We start from the raw sequence: 14,062 nt of genomic DNA on the forward strand, positions 1-14,062 counted from the left end.
GAGAGGGGCAGCGCATCCCTGGGGGGGGGGGTTAGTCTGCCTCAGCCTCAGTTTGCCTCTGTGTAAGATAAGGACAACCAAAGCAGCTGGGTAGGGGCCGGGCTGAGGCTCAAGTGAGGGCATGAACTTGGTAACACGCAGGGCGAATGCGGTTCACCGTGGGTTTGCTCCTGGGATCTGGGACATGAGCTCAGTCAGGACTCAGCAACACTTCCTCCTTTTCTGTTTTCTGGGTGCCTGCCTAAGCCGGAGGTGGTGGCAGCCTTCAGGGGCTGGAGGGAACCTGACCAGCCACTGTCCTCTGAACCCGGGTTTGTCCTGGGTATTCTCTGTTTTCTTTGGTGCACTTGTCTTTGGTAAAGACTTCTCACCCTGCCATATGTGCCCAAACTTTGCAACGGGCAGTTGCAAGAGAAAAAGCAGGTGGAGAAAGGGAACTGGACTTGGTGAGTCTGGGGTCTGGCTGGAGCCCAGCGACACTTTAAGCGGCAGCTAGTTACAGCCCTGTCCCCAGACAGGGGCCCTGGGTCCCAACCTCAGCCTCAGGGCCCCGGAATCCCTCTTTTTCCTCTCCAGGGAGTCAGGACTTCAGAACGCAGGCCCAGCCCTGCAGGCTCCGGCCAGCCTGCTGCGGACTCGCCTGGCCCGGCCTCCCCAGGGCTCTGCGAGGCTCGCGCGCGCCTGGGTGGGCCTGGGTCCTGGGGACAAGGTCAAGGTCGAGGTCGGGTTGGGCGGCGCTGGCGCTTGGCACCGGCGCTGGCGCTTGGCACCGGCCCTGGCCCCTTGCACGCACGCAGCGGAGCGCGCGAGGCCTCCTCGCAGGCCGCGCCGCCGGCCGGTCGGCCGGGGGAACTGATCCGGCCGCGTGTGAGCGCCGGGATCCCTGCTCCGGCCTTAAATATGCCGGTTATTTTTATCCCCCTACGTCAGGCGGCCAAGGCCATCCCCCCGGCGGCCGCGGCGGCTGCTGCACAATGTTTCCCTTTAGTCGGGAGGGGAAATGGAGGGAGGCCAGACTTCCTGATCACATGGTGCTGAAGTCAATGAAAAAAAATTAAGGGGGACCCCTCCCTTTTTCTTCGGGGCCCGGTCCAGACCCCCTCCTTCCCAGCTCCCCGCACCCACCCCCGCCGGGCTCGGCGCGCGGAGCCTCGCAGGCAGGCCCGGGGCCAAGCGGGCGGCCGGCAGAGCAAACATAAACACGAGATTGTTGCAGTAATTGGTGGCTCTGCGCACACCGAGGAAATGAGAGGCTTGTACGAAACATCAGCCGACAAGAAACGGGGTGATGTCAGACAGCCTTCCAGGATTAGAAACCCTTAAAAGCTCCGAGCCCGCGGCCCGCCGAGAGCGGCTCGGCTCTCCCGGTAGGAAGCGGGGATTTCGCGCGCTCTCCTCTTCCTCTTTTCCTCTTTGTCTCTCTCCCCCTCCCGATTTATTCCTCCCTCCCTTCCCTTTCTTGCTGTCTCTCTCCTCTCTTTTCCTCTTTCTTCTTTCTTCTCTCGCTTTTATTTCCTTTCCTTTTTTTTTTTCTTGAATTAAAATGAAAGGGAGCAGCTACGTCGGACGGCTTCCATTGCTTTTCTTTCTCTTTTCCTTGCTTTGAGCCCCCAAAGCGGACTTGGATTCTACACCACCCCAGAGTGACACGGGTGTCTGCCGCCCGGCGGCGTTGGTTACAGCTGGCTCCTTCTCGGTCCCCTTTTCTCGTTCCCCCTGTTCCAGGTCGAACTGTGCCTTGCAAAGATTTACAAAAGGGCTGGCTGGGCCGGAAATAAACAAGAGGCCTTTACCAAGGAGGTACCAATGACATTAGGGAAAATGCTGGCCCAAGCCTGGCAGATTCAGAAAAGAATACAGACTCCTGCCTACTGCTGCCCGGTTTGCTCTTCATGGTATGAGATGGTTAAGAAGACACACACATGCACACACACACACACACATGCACACACACCCCACCAGCCCGCAGGTCAGGGTGGCTACCTAATGAGCAGAGGGAGGGTCCTGTGCCAGCACCACCAGGAGGCCAGGCCTCACCTGTTCCCGGACACAAAAAGTGCCACCTGCCCAGGCTTTCTGTCCCCGGGCTCGCCAGGGTTAATGAGGCGCTGTTTGTAAAAAGCTTGAGACCCCACAGCGAAAGGTACCCACCCACCATGGTCGACCCCTTTTCTTTCTTTTTTTTTTTTTTTAAAGATTTATTTTATTTATTTGAAAGACAGAGTTACAGAGAGAGGAAGAGATAGAGAGAGAGGTCTTCTATCCGATGGTTCACTCCCCAATTGGCCTCAATGGCTGGAGCTGCACCGATCCGAAGCCAGGAGCCTCCTCTGGGTCTCCCATGCAGATTCAGGGGCCCAGGTACTTGGGCATCTTCTACTGCTTTTCCAGGCCACAGCAGAGAGCTGGATCAGAAGAGGAGCAGCCGGGACTAGAACTGGCACCCGTATGGGATGCTGTGCTGCAGGCCAGGGCTTTAACCCACTGCGCCACAGCACCAGCCCTGCCATGACCCCTTTTCCAAGGGTGATTTATGCCCAGCTTTACCCAAGTAGGAACCCTGGGAGCATTTTCTGTTCTTTGCAGCAGGTGAGCCCAGCACCTGGCTCCTTGCTCGCGGGCACTTGGGAAGCCTTCGCCTCTGCCTTAGGAATTGGTCTGTCACCTCCTTGCCACAAGGACAGGCTTTTTTCCTTTTCTCTCCGAGCCCAGGAAGAGGTCACAGGGAGATTGCATTTGTACACCTTCAGAGGAACGGGACAAGTTCCAACGCTTGGGGTCCCCTCATTGCTGTCCCCAACCTGATCCCCTCCCCCACAGGTTCACAAATCTTGCAACAGGCCCCCTGATGGCTGACACTCTTGAGAAGCAGTCATTTGAGCCAAGGATCCTCCCTGGTCTTTTCCAATATGGGCGGGGTTAGACCACTGGCCAAGTGGTCATGGCAGCGGTGGTTCTGTTTTCCTCTTTGGGGTGTGTGTGTGTGTGTGCGCGCCTTGTGTGCTCTGCAGATCCCAACGGGATGCCGCGTCTCACTCCTCCAGTATCCTTGCATTAGGAAATGGGGTCTCCATGGCTCAGCCTTGGACTCGTGGGGGTCTCCCTGGTCTACTCTTGCTCCCTCCCCAGGCTTATCACATCACCTGCCCTCCGCTGGTGGGTCCTTCCCACCCCCTGGCATAGCTCCCCAGCAGGCAGACTGCCTTTCTCGGAGTGTGTGGGCCTCAGAGCGTCACAGCACAAGTTTCATTCCCAGACTTGCTGCTTAGTAGCTTCAGACTGCACGTAGCTGATTTCCTTCTCTGAGCCTCCATTTTATCATCTATAAAGTGGCGATAAGGACGGAGCCGCTTCCTGGGTAGTAGGGAGGTCTGAATCGGATATGACATGGCCTGGTGTCTGTCCTCAGACAGGAGCCCTTTGTCATTACGCTGTACCCCAGTGAACCCCTGCCTTGCTGCAGGATCCCCTGGAGGGCACAGATGCTTGTCCGCAACCCTGCCCCGCCCCCGCTCCCAGCAAGCTCCTGGTGACTGGGGAGCTGCACACTTGCGGCCCACACTGATGGCACCTCCATGTCTCTCTCTGCCGCTTCTTGGCCACACCCCTTGGCAAGGCCACACCCTTTGCTGCTGGCCCAGGTCAGCGCTGCAGTCTTTCTGCTCACTGCAGGCTCCTCCCTCTCCCCACGGTTGCGGGCTCGCAGCCCGTCAGCCCCTCCACTGCCCTTTCCCACTCTTCACTGCCCCGTGAGTCCTCCATGAGGCGCAGGTCCCATGCCTCCTCTTCCCTGAAGCCCTCTGGCTGTTCCCTCCAGAGTCAATCTCCTCCTTCCGTCACTCTCTGCTCTCCACTCCGACTTCCGCAGGGGGGTTGGTTTTATTCCAGTCATCTTGGGACTCAATGGCTTCTCCATGCTGGGCCTGGCTCATGCTTGATTCTGAATCACAGCCCTGACTCATGGGGGGCTCCATGCATGTTTGTTGAATGAATAAAAGCATAAGCAAAGTGGCGGTTCATCCTCTAGAAAATCACAACCTGATAGCAGGCTGATAGATGCGGCCCCTCCACCCCTCCCCAGCCTCTAGGGCGCCAGCCCTGTCTTGATTTAAAGGGAAAACGCAGGGAAAGGTGTTTCGGTGCAGTGATTAGGATGCTACGGGAACACCTGCATTCCTACTGCAGTGCTTGGCTTGAGTCCCGCCTACTATTTTTCAGATCCAGATTCCTGCTGATGTGGACCGTAGGAGACAGCAGTGGATGGCCAAAATGCTTGGGTCCCTACCACCTATGCGGGAGCCTTGGACTGAGTTCTGGGTTCCTGGCTTCAGCCTGGCCCAGGCCCAGCTTTAATGGACATAGTGGGCATTTGGGGGGTAGGGGGGCGAAGTGAATCAGAGGACAGAAAAATCTCTGTCTCTCTGCCTTTCAAAGAAAATGAAAATAAATAAATGAATAGATAAAATGGCGTTATTTGTCTAACTCTAACCTCCACCTCCCTTTGTATCACCGACTCACCCAACGATATTCTTCTCACCACAACAGGGTAACTGGAGTTGGGGTCAGGATGTGACTAGCAAAAGCTTTATAATCCAGAAGGGGAAAGACCCAGATCCAGGCCAACTCAGATGCAAAGATCTCCTCCATCTCAGCACCCCTCTTCCCCAAACACACATGCTGATTTGTGCCCCCCCCCCCCCCCACCAAACACACACATGGGGGGGGGGGCAGAGATGGAGCCATTGTCTATGGAGCTTCCTGCCAGCAGCCAGTTCTAGCCGGGCTTGGCTAGAACGTTCCCTATGGCCGGTGGAGTGGGCTTGGTTGCTATCCAGGGCCTCCCTCCCCACCGGGCTGCAGCTTGCAGCTCCCACATGAGTTGGCCTTGGCTGTAACCCTGAAGCCCAGAAAGGCAGCCAGAGCTTTGGAGAACTGGGGGAGGCTATCAGAGGCTCCATGCCAGAGCCACATTCAAGCTACAATCCTTGTGGAACAATGCAAGGGTTAGGACTACGGGGTAATGATGATGGGAAGAGTGAGCAGGTGCTTCCCATGAGCCTGCAGTGCTGTGTCCCTCGTACGGAGGGAGGGCTCTGTGGCACCGTGATCACACACACAATTGCTCCTGTGACCAGTGAAACTGGCTCTGTTCAGAGCCCTAGGCAGCCAGCTCCAGAGGCTGGTTCCCACAGACGGGGAGCAGAGCAGGGTGGGAGGGGGCAGGTGATGGCTCAAGTAGTTGGGTCCCTGCCATCCACTTGGGAGACCTGGGTTGGATTCCTGGCTCCTGGCTTTGGCCTGGCCCAGCCATGGCTGTTGCAGGCATTTGGGGGAATGAACCAGTGAGTGGCAGATGTTTCTTTCTCTGCCTTTCAAATTAATTAATTAATTAATTAATTATCTTTAAAAAAGAGAAATGCTAATAATCCCACAAAGGTGGGCTGCAGGGAACTGAGGGGGAATTAGGTGGCTGGAATTTCCAAGGTGGTTCCAGGACCCTTGGGTCTGGGGGACGCTGGTTGAGCAGCCCACCCGGAGGGGTGCCCAAACTGGTAGGAAGGCTCATGGCACCAGTCTGCTCTTGGAAAAACATGGATTGCTGTGTCTTTCCTTCTTTCTTTTTTTTTCCCTATCCTCTCTCTCTTTTTTAACACAAGCCAGGCTGAGTGTGGTCTGAATAAGGAAGGAAATCAATAGGAAATGCCTTTGGAAAATGAGATTTTTTAGAAAGCATGTCATGTCATCATTCTTGATGCAAACGCTTGGGCCTAGCAATTTGAAACAGGAAATAGGAGAAAGCAAAGCAGCCAATGAGAGGATGCATGGAAGGCCTCCTCCTTTGAAAGCCAGCTGTGTCGCGAGGGCTGGCAGCTGGGGACACAGGGCCAGGTCACATGGAACTGGTTGAGGAAAACAGCGGGTGTGAGCCTGGAGAAGAGCCGTCTTGGCCAGGACAGGGGAGAGCGCTCTGCAGCGCTACAGGACTGAGGTTCTGCGTGGGCCGGAGAGCCGGTGTTGTGGGGGGCAGTGGGAGTGCACATGCTCCGTGCGGCTCTAAACCTCGGGGATGCACGTGTCGCAGGAAGCAACAGATCCAAATGGTTACAGCTCCAGAGCCAGGGGTCAAATCCACCTGTACCGCGTCCTACCTTGGACGAGTGATTGAAGAACTCTGGGCCACTGTGTTTTTTTCTTCTCTTTCTCTCAACTGTTTCTTTATCTGGAATAGGAGGGATTTAGGTGAAGAAACTGACAGAGAGGTCTGAGACTTGCTCAAAGTCACACAGCTAGGGAGGCATAATGCATTCTCATTGTCATCTCATTGACAAAGCAGGCAGTGCAGCTCAGCTGGAAGAGGCAAAGGTTTCTTCCATTTATAGGACTTTCTCATAGTAATACCTTCTTCATGGAGTTGTTGAGAGAATGAAATATATGCAAATACAATTTATTTTATTTTTAAAAAAGATTTATTTATTTATTTGAAAGAGTTACACAGAGAGAGAGGGAGAGGCAGAGGGAGGGAGGGAGAGAGAGAGGTGGGGGGCTTCCGTCTGCTGGTTCACTCCCCAATTGGCCATACTGGCCGGAGATGCACCAATCAGAAGCCAGGAGCCAGAGGCCATCTTCTGCTTCTTTCCCAGGCCATAGTAGAGAGCTGGATCGGAAGTGGAACAGCCGGAACTCAAATCGGTGTCCATATGGGATGCCGGCACTGGAGGCGGTGGCTTTACCTGCTACGCCATAGTGCCGGTCCCAGTGGTAGGGATTTAATACAGAAAGGCAAGGATGTGCTAAGGAGAAGGGACCATTTCCGGTCCACTCAGAGACAGGAAGAGACCCAGCTGTGTGTTTGGCTGGTCCATACAGTGCAGAGTTCCGTAGAAAGGGTAACAGGAGATGGGACTGGATGGCAGCAGGGGCCAGCATGGAGGACTGAGGCATCCGAGTTAGGAGGGTGGACATGGGTCCTGTAGGTCATGGCTATTCAAAGAAGGCTTCCAAAAATGCACAGCTCAGAAATTCTGATCCAGTAGGTGTGCGTGGGGTTTGGAAATCTGCATTTCTAACAGGTTCCCAGGGGATGCTGATAATGCTTCTTTGAGGCAGAATTACTTCTATTGGTGAAGGAGGCAGCTGGGGGATTAAAGGTGAGGTTCAAGGGCAGGTTGTAGGGCAGCAGTGCTCTCAGGCTGGCTATCACTGAGTCTACACAAGCAGCCACCTGCCCAGGGTGGGCAACTGGGTGAAGGGGGAGTAGCAGGAGCTGGCATCCTCCATCCTCCAAAACCAGCTGCAGCCCTCGGGGTTGGCGGGGAGACGGCTCAGTAAGCTCCAGGCATTGTCACACTCTATTTTCCTCCATTATTAAGAGTAGAAGTGGAGAGGGTGACCTTCTTCCTGGAGATCCCAGGGAGAGAGAGAGAGAGAGAGAGAGAGAGCAAAGAAGAACCTCTCAGCGACCACTCCCTCACACCCTCAGCTGTGGCCCGACGCCCACCTCGGGTGGCACGTGGTCTCCCGGGGTGGCAGAGGAAGAAAGAACGGTGTGCGAGGTGGCATCCCACCCTCTCTGTCAGTGCCGGTGGAAAAACAATATTTGGTTAGTGAAACACTCTGCTACAGTTTCATTTGAAAAGCTGGCTTTGATTAGCAGACTGCAGGGATTGATTTATGAGGACAAATGAAAGAAAGAACAAGCACAAATATGTAGAGCTCACCCAAATGATGACTAAGGGGGCATGAAATATACAGAGACCTTGCGAGTGGGGATGGAAATGACTTATTAAACTGTGTGGTTCCCTCTTGGCTTCACGCAATTGGAGCTCCTGACAACGTTCTTTTAGTTCGTAGCCTAGACTGGCTTCAAGTCAAGGGGCGCAAGAGAGTTTGAGGTGCACACTTTTCCTAAGAAATGCCCATCTCCAAAAGTAGTAATTTTTTATACATATATAGAGTGAGTCTATTATATATCAATATGTAAGGGATCTATTATATGAATGGAATATAACATATTTAATGAAATTTAATATATACAGGATAAGGAAATCTAATAATATACAGTAGTGTGCTGCATGCCAGTGTTTCAGGCGAGGCATAAATGATGGTGGTCCCGTACTATTTTGTTGCTAAGAGACACTGTAGCCTATTTGGTTCCTGTAAGTATAGCCTATGACGTTAGTTCATGTAAGTATAGCCTATGACGTTCACACAACAACATAATTATGTATCCCTGTTGTTAAGCAATGCTCACTCTGTATGAAGTATACCTCATTTTTTCTCTTGCTTCCTGGTCTCAGGCACGTGCAGGGCTATCTATATATTGGCACATTGTTCGAACATGAAAAACCGGAAATGATCTAAAGTGTTCCTCAGTGGGGGTGGTGGTGGTGGTGGGGTGTGTGTGTGTGTGTGTGGTTAGATCATAGATCACGGCTCCAGACTACAGAATCATTGAGGGCTCTTTGTGAAGAGGGCTGTAGCTCTGTGTCTGCACGTGTAGCTTCTCAGGTACAAGTAGCAGGGTTCAGGTTAGTGTGGCTGGGTGGTCCCTTTAATCCACAACCTTACCCACCCCCAAAGCCATGTCTGTCTCCTGTGACACACAGATGGGTACAAACTCCAGAGAAAGGCCTGGAAGAATGCACATTAAAATGGGCCCCCAGAGGGCTGGGGAGATGGTTTCTCCTTTGTATGAGATGTCTGAGTTGTTTGCATTGAGAATGTATTGATGTCTTGTATAATTAAAAAATGCTGAAAAACACAACCAAACCCTGTTCTGAGCCCTGTGAGAGAATGATGAGGACCACAGCCTCTGCTCTCTGTCCTCTTTCTCTAGGGCTTTGGCCACCTCCGAGCAGTGTCGTCTCTCCTTGTCTTTGGCTGCTGGTGATACCCATGGGCTCCCCGACCTTCACCCCCACGGCCACTCCCCACCACTTAAGCTAGCTTTGTTCTGCCCTTGGCTTCAGTGTCGCCCATGCGATTGGCTGCCTGCAGGGCTGTGTCTCTGAGAGAGCCCGTTGGGTTCCAGCCCTTTGGTTCTTGCGTGGCCCCAAATCCTTTCAGATCTCTGCCTGCCCCCCTACCCTTCAATCCAGCTGAGGCGAGAGCACGTTGGGAGTGAGACAGTGGGAGCCACATCCCATACCAGGACACACCCCAAGTTCCCGCGGGGCAGGGTCCCTGCGCAGCCCCCCTGTCCCCCAGGGGCAGCCCTTGTCTCGCTGGCTCACCGCCTGCGTACGTTCCAGCAGTGGCTGCTCTGCACTGATTCCAGCTTCTCATCCCTGGGAGGTCTGGCCCGGTGGTGCCCACATGTCCGTGGTGGGCAAACAAGAGCGATCTTCTGGGACAGGCAGGGGATCGTGTTTTTCCACTCTCTGCAGTACTCTGGCCAAGGAGCATGCTCGTTCCAAGCGGCGTTCTCATTTGTAAGCTGAGAAGGTTGGTTTCGTCGGTTTCTGAGCCTGCTTCCAGCTCTGACGTCCGGCCCTCCGTTGGGAGCCCTTGCTGGGCCTGCTCTCCTGTGCAGCCCGTGGGTTGTCCGAGTTCCTTCTCATGACAGCTATGTGGAGCAGGCAGGGCGGCTCGTGTTTCCCCACTTTACAGCCACGGAAGACAAGGCAGAGAGAGGTCAAGGACAGGCCAAGGTCACTCAGCGGCACTGGGTTCTGTTCTCCAGGAGGGAGTCTGTCTGATGGATGAGAGGGACGGGATCACCAGACAAAAGTGATAACAGCATAAGGGAATTGGAGGGGGCGGCAGGGAACAAGACCCTGAAAAGAGCTCACTGGGGCTGGGGCAAGGGAGGGGGGAAGGGCAGAATGGAGAAGAGGCGGGGACACCTTTCCAACACCTTATAACTAAGTCCACCTCAAATACTTCCTCCTCCAGGAAGTCCTCCGGTCCACACTGTGCTGGTAAATGCTAAACAATCATGATCCCTCCAAAAAAGAAAAAAAGAAAAACAAGCCTTTATTTCTAGACTCTTCTGGTCCCTCCCACTGGGGCAGGTTTCCTGTTTGCAATGTGAAGCTGTGAGCGCTCAGTTAGGCAGAGCCACCCCGCACGGGCTCAGGGCCATGGGTGAGGGCCAAGTCCAGCACATCCCGGGGTCCCCGGCTCCCCTGCTGCCGCGTACCCAGTCACCGCTCTGCTGAGGTCATCTGTCCATCTGTCTCTTCCGTGGCGCGGTGGCAGTGGCTCCAGGTGGGCACCCCTGTTTGCTCAAAGGATTTAATGATGGTTACGAGAATGACATCTGTTAGTAAAAGGTGTGAATCCACACAACGTGGGAGTGACAGCTGTGCCTGCTCTCCTCTGTCTCCCAGGTCTGGCTGAGAGCGCCGAGGGCACACGAGACAGGGGCTGTGAAGGAGTGGATGGATTCTTCACTCTGGTGGACACACAGGTCTGCTTCCTTATTCTGCTTGCTTCTGACGAGCCCTTCCCTACTCCCAGGAGACTCAGCGCTGTGTGCTGGCTTTTGGATTCCAGTGGAAGATCCTCCCAGCAATCCCCGCGACAGCAAGGGCCTCCAGACTCCAACAGCTGGGGTGAAAGTGCTCCTTGGCTGAGGAGGCGTGGTGAGTTGCCTTTGGGGACTAATGGAAACTCCATTTTCTCTTCTCTTCTCTTCTCTTCTCTTCTCTTCTCTTCTCTTCTCTTCTCTTCTTTCTCTTCTTTCTCTTCTCTTCTTTCTCTTCTTTCTCTTCTTTCTCTTCTTTCTCTTCTTTCTCTTCTTTCTCTTCTCCTCTCCTCTCCTCTCCTCTCCTCTCCTCTCCTCTCCTCTCCTCTCCTCTCCTCTCTTTTCTTTTCTTTTCTTCTTTTTTTTTAAGCTGGCCATTGGAGAGTCCTGTGCCTCCGTGATCCAAACTCCCTCCTCTGAGGGCCACTGGTGTAACCTGCGCTTGCGATGCCCAGATCCCTGGTTCAGGTCCTGCCTGCTCAACTTCTGAGCCAGCTTCCTGCTACAGCACCTGAGAAGGCAGTGGATAACAGCTGTGAGGTACTTGGGTCCCTGACCTCCACATGGGAGATCTGCTTGGAATATTCTGGAATCCTCACTTTGGCCTGGGCCAGCCTTGGTTGTGGGCATCTGGGGAGTGAACAGGAGGATGGAAGATGGCGATCTGTCTCTCTCCTCTCTCTGTCACTTTGCTTTTCAAATAAATAAATCTTCAAAAAAAAAAAAAATTCCCTCATGTGGAAAAGGTGTATAAAGCCACCACGACTGCAGCTTTTCTAGAGCTAATGAGACTGCAAAATGAGTTCTGGAGCCTGGGCTCCGTGTTCTGTTTGTGCCCCACCCCCATGCCTATGTGGTCAGAAGGCTGACCAGGGTGATACCCCTTGCTCTCTGCCTTCCGCGGCTCTTCAGCCAGTGGGAGGGAGCGGCAGAAGTCCGAGGGGCACACGGAGGAGACAGGCTGCCTTCACTGCCCCCCTCCTTGCCCCTGGCTTTAGCTTCCTTCTAGCCGAGGACCCCCCACCCCCACCCCCAATCCACCTCCCTCTCCAGCTCCCGCTGGGTGGCCAGTGCCGCCCCCAACCCGGGCTCCACTCAGCCTGTCCCAGGATCCAAGAGGAATTAAGTCCTCAGAGTTGTTTTTGTTAGTTTGGGGTGTCTCAAAACCCGTTGTTATTTCATTTAATTCCAGCCAGACTTCGACAAACAGTCTGCTGAATACAATTTAAGTGTCCCAGGTGAGCGTGCTGTGTGCTTCCGGCCAGTACTCGCACAGTGTCAAGCCTGGTGCCCGGGCATGTGAGAGAATCCTTGTAATAATAGCGTGAGCAGCCACCCGTCATTAAGGGCTTAGTTTGGGCTAATCTCTGTGCCAAGTGGTGTTTTTTTTTTTTTTTTTTTTTTAAGATGTATTGCATCGTTTAATCCTCACACGGCTCTATGTGGAAGGTACTAATTATTATGCCCATTTTGCAGATGAGAAAAGCAGAGCTCTAACAGTGTTAGTGACTTGCTAAGTCACCCAGCTGGCAAACGGGGGAATCAGGGATCCAATTAGTTAAAGTTAATGACACTATTATTCGGGGAGCGGGGAACATAGTTCATACTCAGTCACTGCCGAATCGTGGACCCAGCGGTGCGAGGGACATGCTCCCTGGTGGAGGAAGGGCCCTCGTTCGGAGCCCCAGGCTTCTGAATGGCTGTTCTGGGAGCTCTGCCGATGGCGTCTGGACCCCACTCGCCTCCACGGGCCCTTGGCTCTGGTTCAGGGAGTGTCTGGGCTGCCGTGTTCTCAAGCCCCAGGAACGAGGTTTCCTTCGTCACCTCTTACCCGCATTCCCCACTCGCTCTGAGCTGCCAGAGCAGCCTCGCTGTGGCTCCTCCGCCCTCCTGGTCACCCACGCCCACTGGTGTTTACGTCTGCAGCATCTGGGGACTTCGTTAGTGCAGAGGCTACACCCTCTTCCTGCCCGTCACACGCACTGCGCATGAGCAGACTGAACCTGGCTCCCTAGGGTCCCTGCCTGACATGGCCGGCAGCCGGGCCGGACAGCTTCTCTGGGAACCCTCAGCCGCACTGATGGAGGCATCTCTGCAGGGTAAACATTCCCGTGGGGAACCGTAGCTGCACTGGGTTCGAGGCCGTAGTAAGCTCAGCCTCATTTGGGCAGTGAGTTAGAAAGAGCGCTAGTGCTGGAGTCCGCCAGACCTGTGGGCTGGTGGCTGAATGATCCTGGTCCAGTTGCTTAACATCTCTGAGTCTCAGGGATCCTTATCTGTAAAACTAAAAATAAGCAGAGATGAGGATTGGGGTTGTTGCAGGGAAAACACCTGGCATGTATTTTTTTTTTTTATTTCTTTATTTAAAAGGCAGAGTTACAGAGACAGAGACAGAGGGAGAGAGAGAGAGAGAGGTGTCTTCCATCGATTGGTTCAGTCCCCAAATGGCCACAATGGCCAGAGTTGGGCCATCTGAAGCCAGGAGCCTGGAGCCTCTTCCAGGTCTCCCATGGGGGTGCAGGAGCCCAAGGACCCCTTCCCAGGCCATAGCAGAGAACTGGATCAGAAGTGGAGCAGCTGGCACTTGAACTAGTGCCCATGTGGGATGCCGGCACTGCAGGTGGTAGCTTTACCCGGTACTCCACAGCGCCAGGCCCCCAACCTGGCACATCTCAGGTGCACAAGTCTCTCATTCTCTTTCTCTCTCTGCTTAAGACCACTTTTGGGAGACCAAAGACCAAGTGGTGTGGAACATATCTGCCATTTATTTGCTTGATTTCGGGGTGTTCTTTCCACGATGTTGATTTGGTATCAGAGATAAGAAAGATAATTATCCTCGTTTTGTAGACGAGCATTCCAAAGTTCAGAGAGTCTAAATTAATTTGCTCATGAGCACTCACAAAACAGGTTGGGTGTGCAGTCGACTCTCATTTATATCGCTTTTTATCTTTGTCTCTTGCCCTTTTGGAAGAACATAAAGAAACAACCCAGTGATTCAAGCCGAAAAGAATCGCCTTTGTTTCTCGTGTAATATTGGTCTCCGTGGCTCTTGGCCTTATTTTTGTTCATCCAGAGTTGCTCTAGCCCAAGGAGTTCACATTTGTTTTTTGTTTTTTTTTTTTTTTCTTTTTTAAGAATTATTTATTATTTGAAAGGCAGACATACAGAAAGATATATATATATAGAGAGAGAGAGAGAGAGAAAGAGAGAGAGAGAGAGAGGTCTTCCATCCATTGGTTCACTCCCCAAATGGCTGCAATGGCCAGGGCCAGGCCAGGTCGGAGCCAGGAGCTTGGAACTCCATCTGGGTCTCCTACATGGGTGCAGGGACCTAAGCAAGCACCTGGGCCATCTTCCACTGATTTCCCAGGTGCATTGGCGGGAGCTGGATCAGAAGTGGAGCAGCTGAGACTTGGACTGGTGCCCATATGGGGTGCTGGTGTCACAGGCAGCGACTTTACCCGTTGTGCCACAACATCAGCCTCAGATTGTCATTTGTGATTTTACAACCTCATCATCCAGTTCTTGCTATTGCTTGCTTGAGCTGAGCTTCCCAAACTCTTCGTGAGATAGCGCCTATCAAGGATGGGCTGC

At 53.5% G+C, this 14,062-nt stretch overlaps 2 long non-coding RNA genes across 2 annotated transcripts; one reads left to right on the forward strand and one right to left on the reverse strand.

Annotated features, from left to right (window-relative positions):
* The first annotated feature begins 1,071 nt into the window (after positions 1-1,071).
* On the forward strand, positions 1,072-4,465 carry LOC138847442 (uncharacterized). Its single transcript, XR_011385274.2, has 2 exons — positions 1,072-1,367; positions 4,219-4,465. It is a non-coding gene; the product is annotated as an uncharacterized LOC138847442 (long non-coding RNA).
* A 1,979-nt stretch (positions 4,466-6,444) lies between these two features.
* Positions 6,445-9,437, reverse strand: LOC138847443 (uncharacterized). The gene is made up of 2 exons (XR_011385276.2): positions 9,234-9,437; positions 6,445-7,398 (listed from the first exon to the last, which is right to left on the reverse strand). It is a non-coding gene; the product is annotated as an uncharacterized LOC138847443 (long non-coding RNA).
* Between the last annotated feature and the right edge of the window lie 4,625 nt (positions 9,438-14,062).

This window comes from Oryctolagus cuniculus, chromosome 1, assembly GCF_051225735.1.
Source record: "Oryctolagus cuniculus isolate XC-2025 breed Fujian yellow rabbit chromosome 1, ASM5122573v1, whole genome shotgun sequence".
NCBI classification, from domain to species: domain Eukaryota; kingdom Metazoa; phylum Chordata; class Mammalia; order Lagomorpha; family Leporidae; genus Oryctolagus; species Oryctolagus cuniculus.